General features: G+C 27.3%; 2 protein-coding genes across 2 annotated transcripts in view; one reads left to right on the top strand and one right to left on the bottom strand.

Annotated features, from left to right (window-relative positions):
* LOC114122032 (high mobility group protein B2-like) overlaps positions 1-27405 on the bottom strand; it is a 189845-nt gene that overhangs the window by 144573 nt on the left and 17867 nt on the right. The window lies entirely within an intron of this gene.
* Positions 25624-27405, top strand: part of LOC114128545 (uncharacterized) — a 118970-nt gene continuing 117188 nt past the window's right edge. Inside the window, exon 1 of the mRNA XM_027993075.2 lies at positions 25624-26365. The gene's annotated coding sequence lies outside the window, so the exon portion shown is untranslated. The remainder of the gene's footprint in view (positions 26366-27405) is intronic.

The following is a 27405-nucleotide window of genomic DNA, read 5'->3' as shown; positions in this document are numbered from 1 at the left end:
TCAAAAGCAATTCTTAGGCGATTAAGGAGTGCAGCGCATATACCTATTATATAATGCATATCCCATGCGGCTGCGAATATATTTACTGTCTTACTGAAACTTTTATATTTTGTAGTATGACAATACTTCAGAACTCTTATCTGGACATCTTATCGAAGCATATGGAGGTCAGTAAATAATAACCAATTTTTAACTGATATATAAAAAGTTTATTGTATTTGAATTTTGAATTAACGTCAATTTAAAAAAAAAATAAGAAAAATAGGTACTTAAAAAACTAAAAAGTATGATTATTTATAATAACTTCTGCAGAAAATAGTTTTTGATATTAGAATCAAATGTGACTTGTATTAATAATAATAAAAAAAAAAACAAAAAAAAAAATGTAGTGTGCTGTTTGATATTTTTCTTTACTTCATAGAAAAACATTGAATCATGTATAATTATGTTTTTAAAATTATGAAAAAAAAAATATAAAATATTTTAACGAGATTGCCAATAGTTACGCAATTTAATGAATTATTGGTTAGAAATCGTTTTTTTTTTTGCTATGGTAACGTAATTATTTTATTCATTGGATGCTAGTGGCAACTATAACTCAAAATCGGTTAGAAAAAAAGTAGTTTCTAACCCAAAAACATACATATCATGTTAAAAACAAATGTTATCTAAACTATTTCACGAGGCATGATAGTTATTTTTACTGCGATTGAAGCAAGTTTTTGTAATTAAAGTCTAAAACTGTGTTGGATTAATAAACATCCTATTCCTTTTTAATATCGAAATTATACGGTGTTATAAATGGACTACTGAATTCAGAGCCGTGCTTAACGAATATCGGGGTTAGATGTGTGCAAAATGGTTTTGCTGGGCCTATTTAATAGCGTGTTTAGTCGTTACTTTGGTGTCTCAGCACTAACCGCATTATTATTTATTGTATCTTATATGATCATAAATAAATCTAGACAACTAAGTGTAAACAGTTATAAACAATAACAATATTGTTCATGTTTAACCAGTAGTGTACGCAGAATTCGTTTACGAGGAGAGGGGTTACCATTTATATATGAATAAAAAATGTTATTAATATAATATCCCATTAAAATATATCATTATACATATTTTACTTATGGTTGGGGGGAGGTTAAACCCCTTACCCTCTATCCCTTTGTTTGGTACGCCACTGTGTTCAAATACGTTTAGCTATAATAGCTTATTATTCGTATAGGATAGGTAGAACTGTATTCGTACACCTTATTTTCTATACGTCTATCTAAAGTTGTAAGTACATTTATTATTGGTTGGTTGAAGTTCGTCGTTATGTGTATACAATATCGGTTGAAGGACATTCGTACTATTTTTTGTGTACGATAGGTAGAACTATATATTCGTATAAAAGTATATTAACATTTTACACCAATCTTATATAAACCGTTTTCTTGGGTATGATATAAGCATTTAGTGAAGACTGATTGATGTACGGCTGTCATAATGTATGAACATACGTTTTAAAATTGTGTTCTTTTTCATACATTTTTGGTTAACGACCTTTGCAAACGATTATCTACAATGAAAATTGAAACACAAACTTTATACTTTAGTTTGAAGTTAGTCTTATAGTTTTTAGAACTTTTGTTTTATGTATAATTATTTAAGAATATCCGAGTATTCACCAGTTTAAAATTTAGCTCGATATTTTTGATCAAACCTCGAACCAGTGTCGTGCCAAAGAGAGAGGGTTTTCTGGTTAAATCCAATCAAATTTCAACATTAAAAAATGTTTTTATCCATTGAAATGTAGTTTGATCAAACAATTATATTATACGTAAAATAATATATAAAAATTCAAATTTTAGAATTTAAAATTCTTTTAATTTTTTTTAAAATAAATTATCAAAATAAACTTAGGTATGTATATGGTTTAAATCAAATTATTACCTTTTAAATTGATAGTAGGTAAATTCATTTTAACATAGTAAAATGGATTATTCTGGAGTAATATTTGTGATGTTATGCATAAGTAAGACGAAGACAAGACATGCGCGGGTCTTTTAATAAATTAATATAATTAATGCGCAGGTTGGAGGTTTTAGCATATATTATCAGGCAGAGACACCAATGTGTAATGGATACTTATAAACAATACATTATTATTTGAGTAAGAAAGTACTTAATAAATTTTACAAAATATTATTTTAATACCTGCTGCTAGGTAGATTCTAGAGTTCTACTCAAACATTAACTACCTACCTATAAACATACTACCTATTTACAAAATAAGTTGGCATTCATAACATTAATTTCCTTGCTTTTTGCTTATATATAAAACATGTTTGTAACTTTTTAAGTAATCAGTAAGTTATGAAGTAAACTATGCTTGTATGAATACGTTAGTGATCAAAACTGCACAACTACACAAGGCTGCATATAATATATAGCATACTTATCACTTACCGATTTAGGTATTATGCAATAATTGTCCAGTATACCACATATTTATGTATTTAACATAATATATATTTTTTAATTATTCAAAAATGATTTGGTAGAGGGATAATCGCTAAATTGCCTTGTATTAATCCGGATCAACGGTGGCACCGCCAAACAAATATCAAGTATGAGCGGTTTCCAATTTTCCATACTGTCTTTACACGGTTTATAAATTATTCATCATCTGCTGCACACACGCATATATCATACATATCTATGTCATACAGTTGTACCCGTTTACGTATACTTAGAATTTTCGCGAAAATAACCATGAGTAAAAAAAAAAAAAATTTCACGGTTGCGTTCCAATAATGAGTCGCATAGTACTTGTACATCGGTTACAATGTTACATAGTACACCTGTTACATTAACTCGCCGAGTGTACCTATAATGCGTTATCGCATATGACGTATACGTACCCTCGCGGTGTTTTAACTCGTATAATGTACTTAACTACCCACCCAGGACCGCGATGTGTGCTGCGACGATGGAATAATATTGCAAAGACTCCCGCAGTGATAACAGCGAAACGGCTTAGGGCGTCTGCGCGCAGCTTCTATATAACATTTTACACACACACACATACATAACGGAACAGGTATATATAATATACATAATACGCCTATATAATACAGGTGTACGATTGGCTACCTATATAACCAGTTATACATATATGTATGATTAAACCTGATTATATTTTTTTTTTTTTTTTTTGAAATATCGAGCCACTCGCCTTGAACCGTTTTAAAATTTAATTTGTTTCCCTTACTTTTATGAACTGTTTCAGAATCGTTGGTACGTACAGCATCGTGTTATAAGATATATAATTCGTAAAACATTTTTTTGATTCATTATTATTTTGTCCACGCACGCGCTCGAGTTTTTGTACCGGTACGTTTTATTCGTTGGTTTACGTGAGATGTTTTATTGTAGGCAAGTTCAATACAATAATTTGTAAATTTTAATAATAAATAATACAATAAAAGTAATATAATATAATACACCGTCAAATAGCTGATTCAGGTTTTAAATAACAAGTATATTCATTATAATAATAATAATAATAATAATAATCATAAACCCCGTTTATATATTATGCATACGTTTTCCATATAATGTATGCATACGTGTATAGGCTAGTATTCCATATGTATACATAGGTGACGTGATTAATTTTACTTATATATACGTGTTTATACAGCGGAAAATTAATTCCAGTGTACCATTGCAGACGGACACATCAAACGATGTTGGGGAAGGTGCAAGTATATAAATAATATATTGCAATCCGTTCCTGCCGTCCCCGAGTACATTAAAAACGAATTGACTGCAGTCTGCATGCATTAATATAATATATTGTTGTTTAGTTTCTTCAGAATACGTAGTGTTAATTCTATTATAAATATAATATGGATAGGCGCACGCACTTCTAGGATTACAGTAGGTTTTCGGTTATACATTTTTAGTAATTTAAGCAAGCCCTAAAACGGTGTGAATTACCCATGACATTATAACATCATATTATAATAGTCTATGTAATTATATATTATAAAGTAGGTAAATATATGCACTATGCACGATATTTTGATGGTTTAGTTTTAATAATCTTATATGAATTATATGACCTACGTGTATCGTAGTTTATATTATTATAAGAATTTAGAGTTTTTGGCAACAGCTTGCAGTATGGGCTCTTTCCAGAAAGTTTTGACTGTTTTTTTTTTTTTTTTTTACCAAAGACCTGTTTGACTTTCATTATATTACATGAATGTATCTTATGGGTCGAATATCAAATAATATTCGTAATGATGATACAAATTAAAATGAAATAATTGAAACAATAATATATTGAAGTGATTAAAAAAAAATCGAAAGTCTACCAGATTTAGATGTATATGAGATAACAGTTTGTAGACTTATGTCTTATCTTAACTATAGCAATAATATAACGAAAATATATCTTAAGAATGTAATATATAGAAAATAAATTAATTGCTGATCAATTATTGTTACCATGAAAATAGGCTGGAGGTGGTTATTAAATAATTAGACCACGCGGTACGGACCTGCAGTTGCGTCTAAATTAAAATACCAGCGTATAATGTATAATATGTAATATGTGTCTCCCGCAATATTATTTACTAGTCGATAACAGACCAGTTTTTGATCGAGTATTAAATATTACCTAGTCTGGAGTCCTGAAGGTATGACGGAAACACTTTTACTTAAAAAAAAATGTTATTAATTTACATGCCCGTGATAAGTGACACCCCGCCTATATCGAATTGTGCCAAATTAAATTTTTTTTTTTTTAGCATATTTAAACTTTGGCACAATACTAGGGACTAGCACTTTATTTTTTGCTTATCGTTGTGTTAGTGGTATTCAGGTATAGTTTATGGCAATGAAACGTTTATTTGTAAATTCTGAGCGGAGCTGTTTTAAAGACGTTATCTATTGTACTTTATTTTCTACGGATTAACAAAAGCTATTAAAATTTCATTATAATTTATTCATAATATGAATAAAGCTCACCGAAGTTAAAACATTTTATAGAAATTTAAAAAAATCAATATTAAATAATGAATACCTGTTGAGATGTATAAGTAGTTGTAGCGTTGTAGGTAATAACTCATGATAGCAACCATCTTGTTTGATGCAAATGCCTCATGGAAAGATTTCCAAAATTTAACATACTTGCTAGAAAAAAAATATTTTATAAAATCGTTGTACATAATACAAAGCACAGCTGTCAAAATCGTACAATACAAGATTAACACTTTTAAGTAGATAACGGAATGACGACGGTTTTGAATTAATATTATTATTTTTTTTTTAACATAAAATTATTCATATCATCTACCTACACTTTTGTGCATTAATCAACCTTGGGTTATCTGTTATTTAGGCTCAGAGAAGATTATAAAATATAAACCGCTTGGACTGTGAAGCTTAGATTATATATGGCTTGAAAAATTATGTCGATGGAAAATGTTATTTGTTACTTAATTCTACACTTGTTAAATAATCACTTCTCATTTTATTTTAATTCCTGTACGGTTGTAGGTATACGATTAATTTAATATTCAACAAACCCCATTTTTATATATATGATGAGTAAAACGTGTTTGTAAGTGTTTGAAATTTTTAATTTCTGGAATTCAAAACCGGTGTATATTATGTTTCAAGTTCACGTGACACAAGATTTCACACGGCACTCGTTAAACATGTTTTTTCCATATTTTTTTTTCATTTCAATAATTCTTTACTTATATAATATTCACTGGATTTACTAACATCACCATCCCGAAATGTGCCTATTGTAATAAAATAATAGTAGTTTTTTAGTAATATTGATTACGTATATAGTTGCATTTCATTGAACTCGTCTTGAATGTGTCAATGGACAATACATAGAAATAAGATATCCATAATATCAAACTTGCTGCAGGTTCAATATTTACTGTTTTATTGTTCTATAGATAACTTCAGTCTTTACGTATACATGCGTAGAGTTATTGAGATTTATATTGTATAATTATTATCATACATTTTTTTGTTTAAAACATAGAACTCGTAACTATTATATTGTTTGATACTTTTCAACTTGATGGCTATACATCTTAAAAACGGTGGAAAAACAATTGATAATCGTTGCGTTAATCATTAGGTATGTATTAAGAACAATCAAATATAGTTAGGCGTTATATTTTACATTAAAAAAAAAAATGAGAATCAAAAATTTGTCAATATTTTCTTAAATGGAAATTTAAATGTTTTATGCAGTTTTCGATAGTAATTTATACAGGTGGCAGGCACAATTATCAATGACTTTTATGGTCCATTTTTTTAAAAAAAATTAATATATTCATTCAGAATTTAGCATAGTTTTTATACTTGTTTTTGGAAAATGTACGTATTGCTTCTGTGCCATGACAGTAGTTAATATTAATGTAATATCTATAATAGTAATAATTTTATAGTTTTTACTGGTTGAGATAATCCATTTAATCTGCAGTATTCTGTATATTATTATATTGTGTTAACACTATATTCTATACTTACCTACTTAATAAATTATAACTTCTTTAAAAATGTTAATTTTTTACTGTCTTCTGTCGATGAACTAAACATTAACATAAATATGCATAAGTAGGTACGTTTAGAATACAGAAACTAGCTGTTGGCTCATTTCAACTAGTACGAGGCTGCTATGTTATATATTATTTTTAATTTGAAAGCAACAATAAATCATTACATTTGAAAAGTGTTTTGTGAGCTTAGTTTACTTTAGTGTTTATAGGTAGGTAGTTTTTAAATTTTAAGTGCTAGCTCATAAAATATACTTTCGATTAAAGATTTTCGAAATTTAATGATTAGTATCTAGTCATCACGAATCTTGTATAATATGTATAGTAGGAAGAATGTTTGACATGTTTTGGAATAATCATGAAAAAAACGAAGGGAATTGTTTGTTAATAAGTTACCTTTAACATATTCTTTCGGCCATCTTACAACTTGGATTCATATTTAAATTTAATTATTCGGTGAAATAATGTATAAGCGCATAGTGATATAAGCTTTAGGCCAAAGAAGTTAAATTAAAAAGTTTTAATATTACTAATAAAATTAATAAATATTTTATTAAAATGTCCTAAAAATGATAAATTATATCATTAATATTACATTATTTTTGACTGTATGTGATGATATAGCCTATCCGGAGTCTAACCCTTTTTATAAACATATAATGTACACCTATATGACTATATATAATAAAAAACGAATGTACAAAGGCACAGTTAATTTGTTTGACACCTCACGGTCATAATAAGCTTCGTTAAATAAATAATTTACTGTTTTATTTTGAAACGTGGAATTACATCTATAACAATGCATACAATACACACACACACACACATACATATTATATTATGAATTGTACATAATAGAATATGTTTATTGTTTCCTTATTATTAATTATTACTATAGTTATATAATTATTGCAATTGCATAGCAATGCAAAGGTTAAATATAATTACTAAGAGTATTATATTGTAAGTATTGTTGAAGATAATAAAGTCTGCAAAGATGAAGTCATATCGATAGTAGTATCCTAAATAATATATTATTATAACACTAGTCGTGTATAACGTCGATGAGTGATTTACTTTAGTAGATGGTTATAATACCTAGTATTCCTAGCAATAATAATGATTTATAGTAAACACTTAACAGTGCATCTATAACATATAATATGGGACTATAATATAGGTAGTGATGTTTGTACCACAATATGAGTTTTAGAGTGAAGAATAATTGAGCATCATGCAATAGTAGGCCAAAAATGTTAAAAATATTATTAATTATTATATTCAAAAAAAGAAATTAGAGTAGAGAGGTAAGAACAAATATTTTTGGAAATATGTTGGAATTTATTTATTGTTGTTATTTATAATTTATATAAATTATAAATTTTTGAATTATATAATATATTATAATGTATTATTAAAAGGTGTAAACTCACACCTCTCAAACTCACCGTCTTTGTATATTAGTTTAAAATTGCTATTAGTATAGGTATCTATGTTATAAGGGGACGTTATACCTCCATGTGTTATATCTGTCTTACTAATGTAGTAACGTACAAGGTATAATATAGTAAATTTTAGATTCAAAAAAATCCATATTACTTTATTGTTTTTAATTTTATTAATTTGATTTGTTTATCAAATTACTCTAATATTAAAAAAATATATATCAGTACGAGTACCTCTTCAGAGGTCATGGCTTATGGATTAAAAATTTTAATCACAGTTAATTTTTAAGACAACAAAATATAGTATAAATAGTTATTAGAAAATATAGAATGTAATCATTTAATTTATATAATTAGTAATCAATACGTATAGGTAATAATAATGCATGTACAATTTTATTAATAAAATGGAATTAGCAATAGTTCTATTGTAGAAAATTAGGATTTTTTTAAAAAGTTACAAGATATGGTGGGGGGGGGGGACAGGCCTATTTGACTCCTTTCCTGGAAGACAACCGTGTTTGTATTTAAAGGTATTAATTTATTATTTCTATGCCCGTTTAATGTGTATGTAGCCAATATCGGTGATACCCAAAAGCGCAAATCGACCTTTTTTTGATAACCAACTATGGTAGTGGAATAAAAGAGCAAAAAAAATATACAACCTGATATAGTATAGGTATTTTATCTGTTTCATGACAAATTATAACGGTGGTTATTGCATTTATATGCATTTTATTGTAACAAATTACGATGATGATCGAAGCAAATCTTAAGTTATGTCCATTATACAAACATGGAACTTTTAAACAGAAAAAAAAATCCAGAATTGAAAACTGTGGATATCAAATTTAATTTTAAGGTACCTAATGTTATAATTATATTCGTGAGTTGTGATACTAGAAAATTTAAAATACTACTGAAAATTATAATTATTTTTTGATTTTTAAAATTAATTTTAATATTACAAATTTAATATAAAAGAGACATAATACAAAATTATGAAATACGTTTCACGATGTATCATACTTACACGAAGTAAAGATCGTGTACCTATCGCGTTGAACTCGAGTGCCCCTTATTATAATGAATAATAGCTATTAATATATTATATTGTCATATTTATAACTACAACAAGTTGGGTACCTATTTTACAACTCACTGTTATAATAGCATGTAATTTTTATTTAAACATTGTTATGTGTTTACGATAAGAAAAAAAAATAATAATAACAACGTGTGTGCGTAATAAGTAATAACACTAATAGGTAGGTATAGGGTAGGTATACCTCGTATTTACAACACTATACTATGTACCGTATCACGATAGTTTGAGCGTCAGACGTAGACGACTCCGTCGTCGTTGTGTGTTCACATTAAATAAAAAAAAATAAGAATGATTATTGTGTAATAAAACATCTCATTATCGCATTGATGTACCTGTCGAGACCGAGTATCAAAGGACCAAGGACGTACGTCGTACACGTTTTATCTAAATCACTTATTTGGTTCCCGTTAATGTTAATGGCACTTTGCTGACTCCGATTGATAATAATTATTGGTCGTATACGTCATGTGTTGTATTATGTGAAGGTATAATACTTTAATAAAAAAAGGTATTTCGTTTTTGTTGAAATCGTTGAACGTCAGTGGAAATTTTAGTGGGGTCATTGCTTTACACACTGTACCTATCTAAATCACAATAATACTAACACCGCCTATAATAACGATTGACCGGCGCGCGCACGGAAAAGTGTGTAAATTGTGTAATACACAATGATCTACTACCGTCACAAATACATCCGGACTGAATGAGTCAATTCGCATAGATATCGGGAACAACAATAACACATAATGTAGACGACGATGACGCCCTGCGTATATATTTGACTTTAATTAATGTATAACTGTGCGTGAAAAATACATGTATATAAGTAGGCATAGGTGAATGTATAGGGTGACGCATTTTACTTGTTGTTATTTTAAAATTTACTAATTTCATAAAAAATAATTTTATTTTTACATCATGACGTGGTTAAATATTAACAGTTTTATAAAAAATAAACATTTTTCAATGTTTTTCATCATAACCTTTTTTTAATTTTTTTTTTAATGACAGTATGCGTTTTGAATTTATTATTTCCGAGTAGAACATTTTTTAGAAGTACCTATTTTGATGTGTATAAATCGATTTTTTTATGAATAGGTAGTTTATAATATTTTATAAGTAGGTATTTAAAGTTTTTATGAGCGTGCGGAATGGAATATGGTACCTTACAAAATATTAGTCTACTATTTCATTAAGTAATTTAAACTTTAAATACCAATAACTAGGTAGTAAGTTACTTGTCCGAATTTGTATTATTATGTATCTAAATACTCAGGATTTTGCTTTAAAATATGAAATGAAAAACGCATATTGTAAAACTGAAAATTAATTAATTAATTAATTGTAATTTTTTTTTTCAAAAAAGTTGTTTTGCATTGACCTATTATACTTTTATAAAAGAAACATTTTCGAAAACGTTAGTGTTTTCTGAAATACCAAGTGTCTTGCATTAAATGGGTCACCCCGTATTCATATTATATACATTATTATGTAGTTTTGTAATTTTTTAATGAAACGGCATCCGCTTTTGAACGTACAATGATGGATATTTGTATTATTATAAATAGTGTAAACTTAATGACGTATGTGGCGCAAAGCTAACTTTTTCATCAAGTATATCCTACAATGGTGCAGTACTGCAGTCTCTACGTAATAACATATACCATATTCGTGCTATCGTTTGCGAAAAAAAAAATATAATATATGAAACTGCGCGTGTTTAAAGACCATGGCAAAAGTTACACCTCTTCGTAATAATCCAGTTATCCGGTGATGACGATCGACCGGCAAATTGGACTAAATGAAACGTCCGGTCTTTAGATTATTGCCACACGACTGTACATACACTATATTAAACGCAGTCCCTGCATTAGACCGCAGTGAACGCAGCAATAACAAAATACATAGACAACGCATTGAGCAATACGTACATGTGTATACTGCATAATATTAAGAGATGTAAACATCGAATAAGATGGAAAATGTAGTAATATGGCCAGTAGTAATTATTGTAATTATACGTATAAACACAACGCATCACACGTGTATAATATCATATCGTAATAACAACAACAGGACGAAATAATATAAATTAATACTATCATGATAGTCTATGTGTCAGTCTCGTCGTTTATGGAACGATCATATTCGATGTGTGTGTGTGTAGTGTGTGTAATTATTATTTGGCATTAGCCACCAATGTGTTGGTCAATATCTAGGTGGCATTATGTGTAATCGTATACTTGAATATTATTTTATTGTGTCTTGTATTTGCTATTTGCTTTGTGGAAATCGTTAATATTAGCGTTATAGATTTTTAAGTACCTACCTAGGTATATATTTAATTCTTCTTGTTGCTCGATGAAAGTAGGTATGGCTACTGTGATTATTATTATTATTTACCTACCTAGTTTTTTGGTTGACGTAAACAAGGTGAATAATTATCAAGTATTTATATAGTTATTTATTTGTTTAGAATATTAAGGTAATAGAAGGTAACATCGTATTTAAGGTTTTAAACCTTACCTCATATAGGAAAAGCTCTCATACTTTGTGAAATGAGATATTGTTATTATTTTACCATACTACAGATTGTATACAGGCTACATTAGATCCTGATTAAAAAAAATTTATTTTCTGGTTATTTATAAAATGAAAGAACTGACAAATTTTAGTTAAGGCCGTACGAAAAAAATTAACTTAAAATAGTTTATCGATCAAAAATGAGTTTACAGGAAAAATTATCAGGTTTTGTGGAATAACTGGTTTTATTATTTTAGAAGATTTTAAACGGATTGGTGAAGTTACTTATTTATTTTATAACGATTACGTGTGTGTTAATTTGGTTCTTTGTATCTGCATACACGATAAGTATTTAAAAAAACGCTTAGTTCTTCAACTTTTAGGAAAGTTTCTGGTAGAAAATTAGACCTAGTTTGTATTTTTAAAAATTTAAATTCAAAACTGCTCACTATTTTTTGAAATAATAGTGAAAAACTAATGAAAAAAAAAAATTAAAGAAAAACTAGAATTCTTATGCAAAATTAATCTTTAAGAAAAATTGAATTTGTTTTTTTGGTATTACTCTATACACATAATAAAATTTACCCTTTTAGATCTCTTATTAAAGTCATAAAAAATGTTCAATTTTTAATTTTTTTTTTAAATATTATTGTTAATAAAACAATTTTCGCTCGGTAAAAAAGCTTAAAAATTGAATTCAATGTTCCTTTTAAGTTTTTAATTTTTATAGTAATTATTTAAAAACCTTAAAGATGATATATAGACACTAATTTTTTTTATAGGCATTTTAAGTTCAAATTTTGATGAAATTTCATATTTAAACAAAGAATAATAATTTTAGTTATTTTATTGTATAATTCAAAAACATTATTAGCGGGGACTTGAAAAATGTGTACGTGTAAATATGTAGATTAGTTTTAAGCTATTACTTATTTATATCATGAAACTATTCTTACATTTTTGTGGTAAGGTAGTATTGACTCAAAAGTCAACAATAATATAATATGATATGAATATAAAATAATATTATAATATTATTATAATTAAATATTAATCATATAATATAGAAGTATTGTTTTCAGCAAAAATTAAACTGACTAACTGTATTACTACTATTACTAATAAATAATAATACTGATAAAAATGATATGAAATATACTTAGTGAAATAGTTATGTATAAATTGATAGACCGTCTTCTCTCAGAATCATTTATGTATATAATGATTGTTCAATTCAAATTTAATACATTCATTTTAGTAACCCACTTGACACCTACTATATAAATATAGTAGAGCGGTACTCACTAACCCACTTGGCCATGTTTTCGATTGTTTAGTAATCAATTTCTGCAAAAATATTATTATTATATAATTATTATTTTGAATAATGTTGAATAACAAACTTTGTCCGTAAGTAGCATTGGAATTTTTAGTCAACTATCATCAAAGTATTCATTCACTCATTAAACATGTGCATTTTTCCTTAAATAAATTAACTTTATGCATCATTCAAGAACAATTCATTGATATAATAAAATTGTTCATTCGTAGAAATAAGTTGAAGTCGTATAAAACACGTAATTCTTACTAAATTTAACTGTTTATTTTATGTACCAGCAGAATATTGAATGATTGTATGAATAATGAATGTTAAGTTATAATTCATAAAAAAATGTGTACTACTAAATATTTAAATTTAAATTTGCATTGATTGAACTAAAGATAATGTAACTAGTTGTAATCTTGATTAATTATTCCCAAGTGTGCAATACTTGTAACTAAATAGTCATATATTATTATGTAATTAAATAAAACTAGGTTCCGTTAAATATCAATGTGACTTACATTTTCTGTCTTAATTGCTTAAAAATGATTAAACAAATCATTTTAGATTTAATTGGCACACATAGTAACACGATACAATGAGTAATGCAAAACAATCGTTATATTTTAGAATAAAGTTTTCATTTTTTTGTATCATTTTGAGCTCGAGTCTTGATTTATCATATTGTTTTATTAATTTATTACATTAAGTCATTTATTATTTGACCTTCCTCTATTTATCGATACTTCTTAAACGTTTTACTTACCCACATGTTACCCACGATATAATTTCCTCTCACCATCTTAATGTATAAAAAAGCTTTGAAATATACATACTGTACATTTATAAACTGGCAAAATATTACCAGTTTTATACTTACTTATATACATATATATGTATATGTATATATATGATATTGTACAAGGTAAATTGTTACCCTAATTACTAATAGGTAAGTAATAACTAATTAATTTATAAATTATAGTATAACGGATAACACGTTTTACTTTCAAAATGTTTAATCATTGAATCTTATATATCTATAAAATATTAAATTAAAATTTTGTTTTATTTTTACTTCCTTATTTTTTTAAACAGATAATTTATTAACATATAGTTCCTGACTATTTTAACGGAATTATAGTGAAATACACGAATTGAATTTGCTTGATTTTTTGTTGTGAAGCTACTAAAAATTAATTAGTCAAGTGGATATATTAAAGGTAATTTTTAAATACTCACACTATTTTTTATCTATTTATTATTATAAAAATATAATAAGTACAGGTACTTTAAAGATTCAAACAAAAAATACACTGAATTGTTTGTATAAAATCAAACGTTAATCTCATACGTCCATCACGCATCACCTATTACACGCGATTTCTTCATTATTATTTTATTTTATCTATACATCAGTTATTTATGTATAGGCGTTTAGCCGATTATTTAAAAGCCTTAAGCCAAAAAAATCAACACTGCTGGAATTCCTGTAATTTATTCAAATGAAATTTAAAATACTCATACAATATACATTATAGTAGTTGAAACTAATTCTTAAATCGTATTATAAATTAATTATAACAAAACTGTACTTGGAAATATTTCTTTTTCAACTTTTCGCATTCTACATAACAATAGGAATTTTCAATATCACATAAAAATTCAAATGTTAAATTACCATAAATATTAATTAAGCAATTTAATGAAAAAAATACATCGGGATCACTTAAAAACAGTATAATATATTGTACATTTTTGAAAATCCTTGACATTCTATTTCAACTACTTTCTAATCTAGAACCCTTATGGAAAAGTGGTTCTTCTTTATTTGCAATAATTCGAACTGACATTTATTTGTCTCAGAATCTTGTACACTGTAATATATATGAGTCTACTATAAGTCTATATATACATATTATATATATATATATGTGTGTGTGTTTATTTCAAAAAAGGTCATGTCAGTCAGTAGATCACAGAGAAGTATAACTCTGTATGATGACCTTGAAACCTTACTTGCTATGTATCACGCACATTATAGTTTTTTCAAGTCCAACTGAATTTAGATCATGTTTAAAACTGTAATACCTTAATATAACACAAAAATATTATGTGTAGGTATATTTAACATTTTTATGTAAATTGAAAATATTAACGTTTTTAGAGTTTTCAAACATATGATTAATATTTTTGCTACATGTATAGTGACAATATATATACATTATTTTAACCTCATAAAACAAATAAATACAAATTAAAAATCGGGGTCGATATAATCAACAGGATTATAAGTGGCTAAATGACATTGTATGATCCACTTATGAATGGTACAGTGCATCAATCGCGTCAACACGCAAAAAAAATACAATTCAATCCACAATAATGTATTAAATCATATAATTATTGAACTGATATTGCTACAAACATAATGCCTGTTTTCTGCAAGGTGTGTATATAATAACAATGATATGAATTTAAATTATAATGGTAATATTATAACAATTAATTGCCCTTGAAATACTATTTATAATTTTAGCTTCATAATGTCTAACTGAAACTCTCATATTATAATATTGTACTGTAGGTATAGTGTACTAACACAGATTTTATCTAATTCTATTAGCTGATACAATATTATATTGAATTACCTATCAATACTATTGTGTACCTATCGGTCCAACGGTATAAACTTATCAGTGGTTAATTAGAATGGCATTATTGTATGTACATTAGGAACAAGTTCTGTTATTCAATAATTCGACAATTCGACAGTTTGACAATTTGACTATTTGTTAAAGATAACAATTTCGTAATAGAATAGTGTCATTTTCCCTATAATATGTGTGTATATGTGTATGTGTTTGGAGATGGGTGAAGGGTTGAAAATCAATTTTAAAAAAAAAATTTTGCATACGATGAATTATTTAGTTGATTATACGTTTATACTCGAATATCAATTTTGGAGGTTATACAACCGGAATTGCCAGCCAAACATTTCTATCAAGTTGGTGATGAAATATAATTTATTTGTACTGCACGTTATGTCGTTATATGATATAAAATCATTGACATTTTTCAGAAGTTTTACTGGGAATTTACTAACGTTTTACGAAATTTACTAAATTTCCTGTCGAAATAAACAACATTTTAAAAATATTTTAAAGTTTTTAATTTTTTTAAATGACAACATACATTTTTAATTTCATATTATTTTGATCCAGAGTAGTAGACAGATATTTTGCGGGGTATCCCTGTATCTTACTACTTTGTTCACATAAACTTTAAATACTTATAACTTATAAGTTATAAGTGTATAACTCATAAACTAGTAAAACTACTCATCTGAATTTCGATTTCATGTATGAAAATACTCCAAAAAATATTCTGACTAGAATATAAAATTAAAAATGTATGTCGTCATTTAAAAAAATTAAAAACTTTAAAATATTATAACTATAAAAATAAATGTTGTTTATTTTGGCTGGACATTATGTAAAACAAATTTTACATATCAGTGACATTTATGTTTTGGACAACGTTTACTGTAAAAAGAGTAAATATAATAATTATATGTGTCTAATAAAATTGTTTAATTCTTAAAATGTTAAACTAAAAATGTTTAGGTATCTACTTATAATACTTATATGTATATTTTAATTATAATATTTTAGTATAAATAATCAATCAACATTTTTCAATTCAATTACTATCCCTCAATTATTTCATAAAGAGGGATGTTAAAAAAATATTTGAAAGGCAGCTTTAAAAGGTTAAGAATCACTGATCTAGTGCGGGTATAATAATAAATAATAATTATACTTATAGAGTTATTATACACGTGTTCACTCGACATTTATGCACTTTAATAATAATGACATTTTATTAAAAAAATTATTCAATATTATCTTTGATAATGAATGAAATAACTGTTATAACCAAACAAAGACATATTTTTTATAGGAGCATATTTTATCAGTTATATAATAAAATTACGATCTTGTATTCTATTGGCGATCTTAGATTATTTATGGGGATGAGGCCTGAGGAGTGAACTCAATATAATAATATACGGTATTATATGTATATATCAAAAAATTATCATGAAATGGGTTGATTCGTCCCCAGAGTATGACCCTGTTATATAATATAATATAGGTAAGTGTATTGATGTACCGCTATGTTTGCGAAATTGCTCTGGAATTTTATTGATAAATGGAATGATACAATTCGATCAATTTTCTGTTGTGTTATAAATTTAGATCCTATAATATGAAATAAGTTAAATTATATTTATATACCTAAATTACTTAGGTATAAACTCTTATATAAACAAAACAATTGTTTCACAATTTATATATATATAAATTTATTTTATAAATCATATGATTTATACAAGAATGTATAGTTTAATAAACCACATAATATATATACATTTCTAAAAATGCAATCAAACAAAATAATCTACTTAACCACAATAATTTTAAACTTAAATGAATATGACGCAAATGTTATCTGAATTTAAACAATGGTATAAATGATTTTGATGACACTTTGAATGCCATTAGACATAACTATAGGTATATGACAAGAGTTATGTGATATTTTTCATTACCCACTTAATGATCGTGAGGATGTGTTCATGTTTTTATTATCTGTTGAGTGTTGGCATCTTCAAAAAGCATGATAATTATATGATGATCTAATAGCCGTATATACGTTTAAATACACAAATTTACGATATAACAACAGTTATGCATGATTAAACATGTTAGCAGCTCATAGGGTTAAAAAAAAAATGCAAAGTATTTTTCATGTAAATGACTGCCATAAAATATATAATTCCTTTATATTTTGATGAATTGGTATCATAAAAACATCGATTGAAGCTAAATATATAAGTATTGTAAATACTACAGTTCGAGATTAATATTTCAATGACAAAAATGTTAACTATGTATTGAATAATTTATAAATTTAATTAATGAAATAAGCATTAAAATCTACTAAGTTTTAAATGTTGTAATATTACATTAATTTGTGGTTAGTATAAAGCACACATTGTTTTTGTACATGCATATTGCATATTGGTCATGTTTAAATTAAAATCAAGACTCAAGAATAATAAATTTTAAGGTTGCGTTAGGTATAATTAAAAAAAAAAAATAATAAAATCTATTTCTAATGTCAGAATTAATTTCGATCATTGGTTCATCAATTCTTCTCCTACCAATAGTTCTAAATACATTTACTGTCAAAGAAATTATCTCTCTTTAATTATTTCCAATTAAACCCACTTTAATTCATTAATTATATTTCTAAATGTTGCTCTAATTTTATAATTTATAATTTAATATCTAATATATTGTAGCCGTTATATGTTCAATATATCTATGTATATTAATATTTTGCAATATTTATTGGCAAAAGCTCATTAAATTAAATAAAATAATTTGGATACAGTCTAATGAGCCCCTGTTCTGAATATGTTTGCTAAGCGAAAAAACTTGTCAATCGATTAAAAAATTTTTAAAATTAATTAATGATTAGTTCATAATATTAGAAGAAAATCTAGGTTTTTATTTTATGCTTTGAAACTATTTGTAATTATACCATTATGAAAATCGATTAATACATCAATTTAAATTTATATTTTATTTAAATAATATGTAACACATTAATACAATATATTATTCATTGATTTGTATCTTAATTAAACATCAAGACATTTTCGTTATGGGCTTTAGCGTATTATTTATTTAAATATTGTATACAGTTGTTCTAGATAAATTATAGAATTGAGAAAGTAATATTCAAATTTTTTAAATTTATTATTTTAAAATATGTGTTGAATTTAAGCTTATAAATATTATCCTAAAATAATTCTTTATAATATTATTCAAAACAAAACATAATGTATATTATTAATTTAGTGCAGGAACAAAATATAGTTTTTTTTATCGAGTATTAAATTATTATACAAGGATAAAAACAATAAAAAATAAAAATAAATATGTGTAGATAGATATATTACATTATTACTTAATAACATTACTAATAAGTAATAAGTAATAACCAATTGATTGATTGCTTGAATACTTCACAATAAGGTTAGGTATTAATCTTTATAAGTTATTAAAAACTTAAATTTCTTTCTTTGGTATTCTATCTATTATACATTAATTTAAACTTCCAACAAATATTTTTTAAAATAAAAATTTTATATTTATTCTTATTTCAAAATTTAAATCTCAAATATTAAAAAAAAATAAATGTGAAAGCGTAACATGCATTTATTTGCTTTTATTATTACTTAGTATATTATAATGGATAATTTCACATAGGTGCATACCTTTTTATTAATGATACAATATATCAAGAAGTAAATCAAGAATGCGAAGTACTTATAATTAACTATAATAGACTATTTGATAACGCCATTCTAAAAAAGGATAATAACAAGTTTGGATAATGTAAAGTTAGTATGGTGATATTAATATTATAAATTCCTTGGCATACATATTCAAATTCAACCTTAACGTCAATACAAAATGCTCACAGACGGAGATAGTTATCGATATTAATAATGATAAATGAGACTTGTCATTTGGTACAAAAATGATATCGCACCCAACGAGGAAAATTAAAACGGAATATAGTTGTTCGGTCAATGGTTCCTATATTTGGTACTCATCTCGCTTACCTCGGATCTATATTTATTCGTTGTATTTTTTTCAAAAATGGTTAAAGGAAATCAAAAAAAAAAAATACCTCATGGCTTATGGTACCTAACCTGTTTTTCTACGGGGACCAATATTGTAAGTTTACCACCTAACCTATACTTGTAAATTCCATTTACAAGATAATATGCTAGAGGTTATTGCATTGATGCGTATTGTAAATCAAAAATAAAAGTGGAAAAAAGTTACGAAGTGTTTTAAAAGTTTCATATTCATCTTTATTTTTTTCTATTCTATACCTCCACGATTTACATAATTCATTTTTAAGTTTTACATTTGAATCATAGTGATAGATTACTCTTATATTTACATTTAACGTATTTATATGCATGACAAATTAAAAATTAGATATATGTTCCAGTCGTATGTAGGTATGTAAAATGTAATAATTAATGTTTTAAATTAAATGAATAGACAGTTTCTTATTGACTTTTCGAGTGATCTACGTCACTGACCTCTTTTTTTCGCTAATTGTAAATAATAATAAAAAAAAAAAAATACTTCGATAACTGTTCAATATAGAAATTTTTGATTGTCCGTAGTATATTCTTCCGGGTGCTTATTCGGTGCCTACCTAGTGTACCATGAGATCTGGCAATCGGAGTGAAAGCACACTCGGTTTTATAATATATACGAGTGGAAGAATAAGTGAACCAATTTTTTGCGAGCACACTTCAAAAACGAAACTCGCGAATACCTACACGAATGATAAGTTCGATACGTACTACTCGTTACAGTGATTAGTATTTTTTTTTATGCATGCTTGTTTTCTATAAGTGTACACTGCATAATGTACATACATCACATCATGCTTGTGCGACTGAAATTTATTCATAAATATTATATATATATATATAAAGATATAGCCATATATATGTAGTATTATAGTTACTGCTGCAGTGCTGCTGTTATAATTAGTGTCGCTCTGATCGTTCGGGTAAAACAATGGTACTAGTCTTATGGTAACAACTTATAGTATCCCACTAACCAATAACTTAATGTCTATACAGATACACCGGCAATAATAGTCGTCGGAGTAAGGTATGTCATGATGTTATGTAGATCCAATGTTAAGATATGATATCTATAGGTACCTATTACCTATGCAATTATTAAGTCTTCAATAGTTCAATTATTGTTGACTATTATAGCGCATTCACAAAAGGTCTCTTGTATGTTATCCGCGGGCAGACCTTCGCGAGTTTGGGAGCGTTACTGCGATATACGTTGAGATTTTCGGCCTTGATATTAAAAATCATCACAATAATCAGGCGGAAAAATTGCGTTTTTTCTTTCTTTTTTTCTATATCTATAGTATGATACTATACATTATGTTTGTACATAAAACAACAATAATATTTCTAATCGTTCGATTAGAATACACTATTTATTATACGTTAAATCATCCTAATGGTTTTCATTTTATGTCAAGGTTTATAAAAAAAACATGGTTTATTATTGTTTTGGTTTTTATATAACGATAATATTCAATTTTTTTATACCAATTGTCTATTGGTGGTTCTTAAGTTTTCTGATTTATTACTGACCAAAGTAGAGAAGTTTCCTTACAGTCACTAACATGAGGATAAAAATCATAAGGTTAGATAAGTAGTAATTTTGTAAAACAATCTGTATTATAAAACACTAGATTCACAAAAATATGATGGTATCAAAAACGTTTGACGATGTTTTTTCGCTTATGTCAATTATATAAAAATGTGAAATAATTTATTCCCTATGGCCTATAAAATGTTTATATTGCAATTAAAATAAAATAACCGAATAAACAAAAAGAAATATTTAACATTTATATGAAGTATTGTAATTAACGTGAAATATACCTACTCATATAGTACACATTTGAAGTATTAAGAAGTGTTCACTGTTCATTGCACAATTAATGTACTCTTCTATTAAAATAAGTGTTAGATTGGCAATCGACTCACTTTTTAATTTATTTAAAAAAAATTAATTATATTAAACAATAATAATATTTAGCTTAAAAGTCACTAGAATATGATATACTTGTATATGCAATATACATATAAATTTATAAGTATACATAATTAATTGATTTGTTAACTTTATGTAATACGTTTCACCATTTCAACATATTATATTATGCTCTTGTAAGTACCTGAACGTATCATGAATAGCATTACATATAATTCAGTATCGCGATACCAAATATTATAGATAAAAACTGTTTTTATATTGTTGCCTGTTGGACATTACAGGTCTCTATTACGAATATGTCGTTTGAGTTTTTCAGAATACCCTGGGTAGCAAGTAATGAAATATTATGACTATAATATTTAAATATATTCGTATATTTTAGTATGGCTGTTTTTAATGAATAGATTTTAATTATTTAATTATATTATAATATATATTAATCTTAAAAATTAGACATTATTACGATTTTATTTATTATAAAATTATGGAAATGAAATAATTTTTAAAACATGAATTCCATTATGGGGTGAGTTTAGAAATTTTCAGGTTATCATTTTAATTTAGTTTAATTGCTATATTTTTTGTAATTTGGTATATGGTTTATGAGTTAAAAATTATTAATGTTGTAATTTGTTATAATTTGATAACTCATCAATAATTGAAAAATAATTTTTTTGTTTTTATGAGTGATATGTATACAGTTTGACTTACAACAAGTGCTTATATGTTAATGTTTATTTTTAAATTTCTATTATCATAACCTAGCTAATATAATTTGTCATTTTGTATATTTAGACATGACATTTAATTAACATTTGCAAGGTTACTCATACCTTATAGTTATTATTAATATTTATTACTACTATATTCAATAAAAATATTTATGTAAATTGCAAAATAAATAAAAACTTTAAATATTAAAAATGGCTTATAAGTATTTAACTCTATAGTAAATAAGCTCTACTCGGAATCGTTTTTAAAATGCGATGGTTTATGGTAATAATTAATAACAGATCACTATAAATCGCTATCCATATTGACTTAGTGAGCTAACCTGGTCTTTATAATCTGTATTCCATATTCTATCAAGTATCAGGCCATTGGCATACATAATTATTATTGACTATTGTGATGTAAAAGTAAAAATGATATTTCTGTACCTACCAATGTTCATAATTATAATATTATATTATTACACCTAATTCATTGTTCAAAGCGATGAATTGTAATGCCATTTCATCATAACATTCGCAGCAACATTATTTCTTAATAGTCTGATAGTCAGCTAAATAATAATATCATAAAAAACCAAAAACAATAGGTACGAGTGGTACGACTTTAAATTAATGCCAGCTCTTGAGACTGTATTGCACGACTTATCTACACAAAATAAATCAGCCTATCACTGGTCTTGAATTTCAATGTCATGCGTATGCGTATGGTGTATACTTAAGCTATACTTATAACTTATAAGATTATTGTTTATTATATTAATTCTTATTTAGTAAGAATAATACTGACACATCATACATATCATGATTCGTGATTAACGACGTGAATAAGGGAGATGATATGGTTTAGTGGTTTTTAGTGGTTTTTATAGTCTTTTAGAAATATCTTCTACAAAATCATCAGCTTGATCGTTTAAATGCGCATGACTAAAAAAATAAACTATAGCCTGCATGAGTTTAGTTTGTGATAATTTATGCTGAAACCAAATTTATTTGTAACTCTAAATATTTATGTTTTATAATCATAATATTATTATGCCATACTACTTTTGGATCCGGTGCATTATTAACTAAATAAACAGTAAACTATATTTTAATCCTCCTAAAATATAAGGGGAAAATTTAGTTTCAACCGCCTACAAAAAAAGAAACAAATTGTTAGATAATCGTAAATAAGATTACAGTGTTGAATGTTAGACGTATTCATTGTGCTTGTCAGCGCGCCGAGCCCAACAAATCTGTGTGGTACCTATATTATTATGAGAATCACTCGACTCTATTGTCACACCTATCTATATAAATTAGTGAATTTGTCGAATGTAACATATTATACCAGTCGTGGGAATTGACATTTATAGTGACTGTTTTGACGCCGGTGGCAATGATTAGTGAAAACCTCGGTGAACTCTCGAAGGTAGATATCATTACTGGTATTACTGCGCCGCAGACAAGTAACTTATTACTGGTTGATATCTACAGAGGGCTGAGTCGTAATATGATACTTTAAAAAAGCAATAGTGCTTAGATAGAAAATAATACATTATATTCTCGTAGATATATGTATACATTATACGTAACACATACATATTTTAAGATATAATATTTATAAGAAAACAATCGGTTTTTAGTTTAATTCCTATGTTTAAACCATTTTACTATTGTAGATAAAACGATCTATAATACCAATCGAATGTAATAATATTACATAATATTGTGATACGATTATTTCAAGTTATATTTTTTAATATCTAGTTCTAGCACCTGTTATGACAAATTCACAAACTTTATTTAAAATCAGAAAAATCGAGAGAATATTTTGTTAAATAGTATAATCTGTATTATTCTAATATAAAAGGATAATATTTTGTTGCGTTTATTATATAAATATTGTGTCTGTAACATTGATTAAAATAATAATATAATACTAATATTTAATTTGCGTGTAGCTGGTGGATTTTTTTTATAAATTATTAAAACGAATACAATTAACTTATAATATGTAATGTTGTATTACTGTATACCTAATATTAACAAAATGCACACCAACTATTTAGATGTATTACAACATTCTGTATGAGTTACAGCTACACAACTTCGATTTCCAAACGACTTATAAGTATGGTGGGTGTTGTGTTTAATGGCATTGTTACTTTTTTATATTTTATTTTACAGGAAAGAAAAATAAAACTCAATTTTAATAGTTTTCTCTTAGTAAGTTTTTGAATTAGAATTTTTACGCAACTAATGTTAACTAACATTATGAGCTGTACCTATTACACAGCGACTTACACAGTCAGATTAATCGATTAGTCGATTTCCGTTTTTTTTTCACGTCTGATTCCCGATTATATAAGCGACGATGGGTCCAGTTTGATTAGGATTTACGGTCAAAATATATTATTATAAACTTTGACATCGCGTTCATCGTCGTATCAAGCTCGCGCGGCACAAAATCGTATTATTATGATTAATATATTGTGTTATCATAATATTTTAAGGGTCCTTCGTGAACACATAAATACATAGTAACACGGCGATGGCGGAAACGATTACGCAGCAGCAACAGGCCACATCGATACGCATCAATGCGACCTAAAATGTTTGATTTTTATTGAAGTTTTGATATTTTGTGCTCTCGATCGAAACTCGACCCACACCTCACGTTATATACTATAATACATAATTAGGTATTTTATAGGTTCGTATACGGCACTCACACACACACAAACACACTACGTTCACAGTAAGTTGTAACACACACAAACACACTTGCAGCGCACCTAAGTAAATTATTGTAATACCTAAGTAATAACTATACGTACATGCGACACGACTTGTGACACACATAATAATGTAAAGCGCGCGTAACGTGGACGAGTGCGTGTTGTCAATACAATATTATTATTATTATTATGTTGTCCGGTTGTCTCGAAAACTGGAAAACAGTAGAACCGTTGACCTATACCATGGTGTTCGTTATGAAGTCTCTGCTCGTTTTTCGTTTCGTCCGGGCGTGTTCGCCGCCGCCGCCGCCGCCGGACCGGTTACCCCGAAGGTGGGGCGGTTCCCCCCGACGACGACCGCTGGCCAGGGGGAAGGGGCCACCGAGAGACGGCGGCGGCGGCGGCCGGTACCTATAGCGCGTGTGTGTGAGGCGTGTGAGCGCGCCCCGCGAGTGTGTGCACGTTCGCGCGTATACGCTGCTGTAACAGACGTACTACGCGACGCTCTCGCTAACCGCCGGTTACAATATCATTCCGCGGCTACTATTATATTATATACGAGTGCGCCGCGTCTCACGTCAGTCCGTCTGACGTAGCGTCCTCTGCTCAGCCATCGCGGTCTCAGCGAACCGTGTGTGCTGCGCGCGTGTGTCGTCGGCGTTTGTGTATTTGTGTGTGTGTGTGTGTGTGCGCGCGTGTGTTCAGTGCGCGGGCCCTGCGAGCGTGTGTGCGTGTGTGCGTGAGCGCGCGACGCGTATAAAATTGCGGACACCATCATCGGGTCAGTGTGCGCCGGTGCGTGTCAATCATATTCGCAAATCGCGCGTACTATTTCGTTTTCGTTCTTGTTTTTGTTTTTGTTTTGTTTTGTTTTTTTTCTGTTATTTAAATCGTTTTCATTTTTCTCGCCGATCTCTTCGATCGTTTTTTTTTTTTTTTTTATCATTTTTACCGTCGTTTCAAATTCACTTCCGACGTTTTTGACATTATACTACATATCCTCTGAACTGTCCCACCACGCGATATCGTTCTATTCGCGAAAAAGTAAAACGTCTAACACGCATAATAATATACATCACGATAAATTAATATTATAATTGTTTAGAAATCATAACGTTATCGTCGTCGACAATGCGTCTGTTACGACATAATAATATTATAATATCGTATTTTAGTTCGACTGCGGATGTGTCTTGTGAATAAATCGCCACCCGCTGGACCCGAACTAAAGGTTCGTAATCTCATTTGTGGAGGGTATACGTCATTATAATAAATGTACACACGAATAATATATTATAGTATATCTAATAATATATAGCCTATAGGTATACGATATACTTGCACTGTGTTATGTATACGCTAACAATAATAATGTGTAATATCGATCTATACACGACACACGTTGACCTTTCAACGGCATCAGATATTAAATTTTTGTTCTCTATAAGAAAAAAAAGAAAAAATATTTATAATAATAAATTAAAAATTAATTTCCCTTGACACAAAATCGTGATCAATGGTGACAAAAAGATTCGATGGTCAGACTTAGATTATTATTCATTTAAATTATCGTAATGTTCTTGAATTCACGTCCGAATGCGGAATGATCTTATAGAATACAGAATGTCTAATTAAAAAATTAAATCGTTAAGATAAATTAAAGTATTTAAGTGTCGTTCCGGTTAACTAATTTTTATATACGTTTCGTTTCATCTCTTTTATACAGTTTAAGGACGAATATCCGTTCATTAAGCTTCATTTAGCATTATACTTTCATTAAAAATAATAGCGTAAAATATACAGATAGTTTTAATTACATTTCTTTGAATTATTTTTTATATTAGTTAATCATTATATTGTATTACCACTGTTTCATACGAATTATGTATAATGCATACCGCGTATACATCTCATATATAGCCATATAGGTAGGTATTTACTTTTAATTTAAAGTATCAATAATTATTAATTAAAACTAAACGCCTCTTCTTAACTTTTACAAAACATTTGAGGTAGTATCATTACTATCTAGTTTCTAGTATATAATTAACCATAAACATAAATTAAATATAAACTATTTATAAACGTATTAAAATGTAGGTAATTCAAAACTATTATTATTTTTTTTAAAACAAAAAATGAACTCAAATGTCATGCAACAGTAATTTATTTTCAAGGTGGTTCAGCATTGATATAATGCAGAGTATCATAATAAATATCTTATAGTGCAGTTATTAATACTCACGAACACATTTAGAGTCAAAACTATGC

Source organism: Aphis gossypii, chromosome 1 (assembly GCF_020184175.1).
Source record: "Aphis gossypii isolate Hap1 chromosome 1, ASM2018417v2, whole genome shotgun sequence".
In the NCBI taxonomy this organism is placed as follows: domain Eukaryota; kingdom Metazoa; phylum Arthropoda; class Insecta; order Hemiptera; family Aphididae; genus Aphis; species Aphis gossypii.
This window is presented reverse-complemented; position numbering and strand designations above follow the sequence as displayed.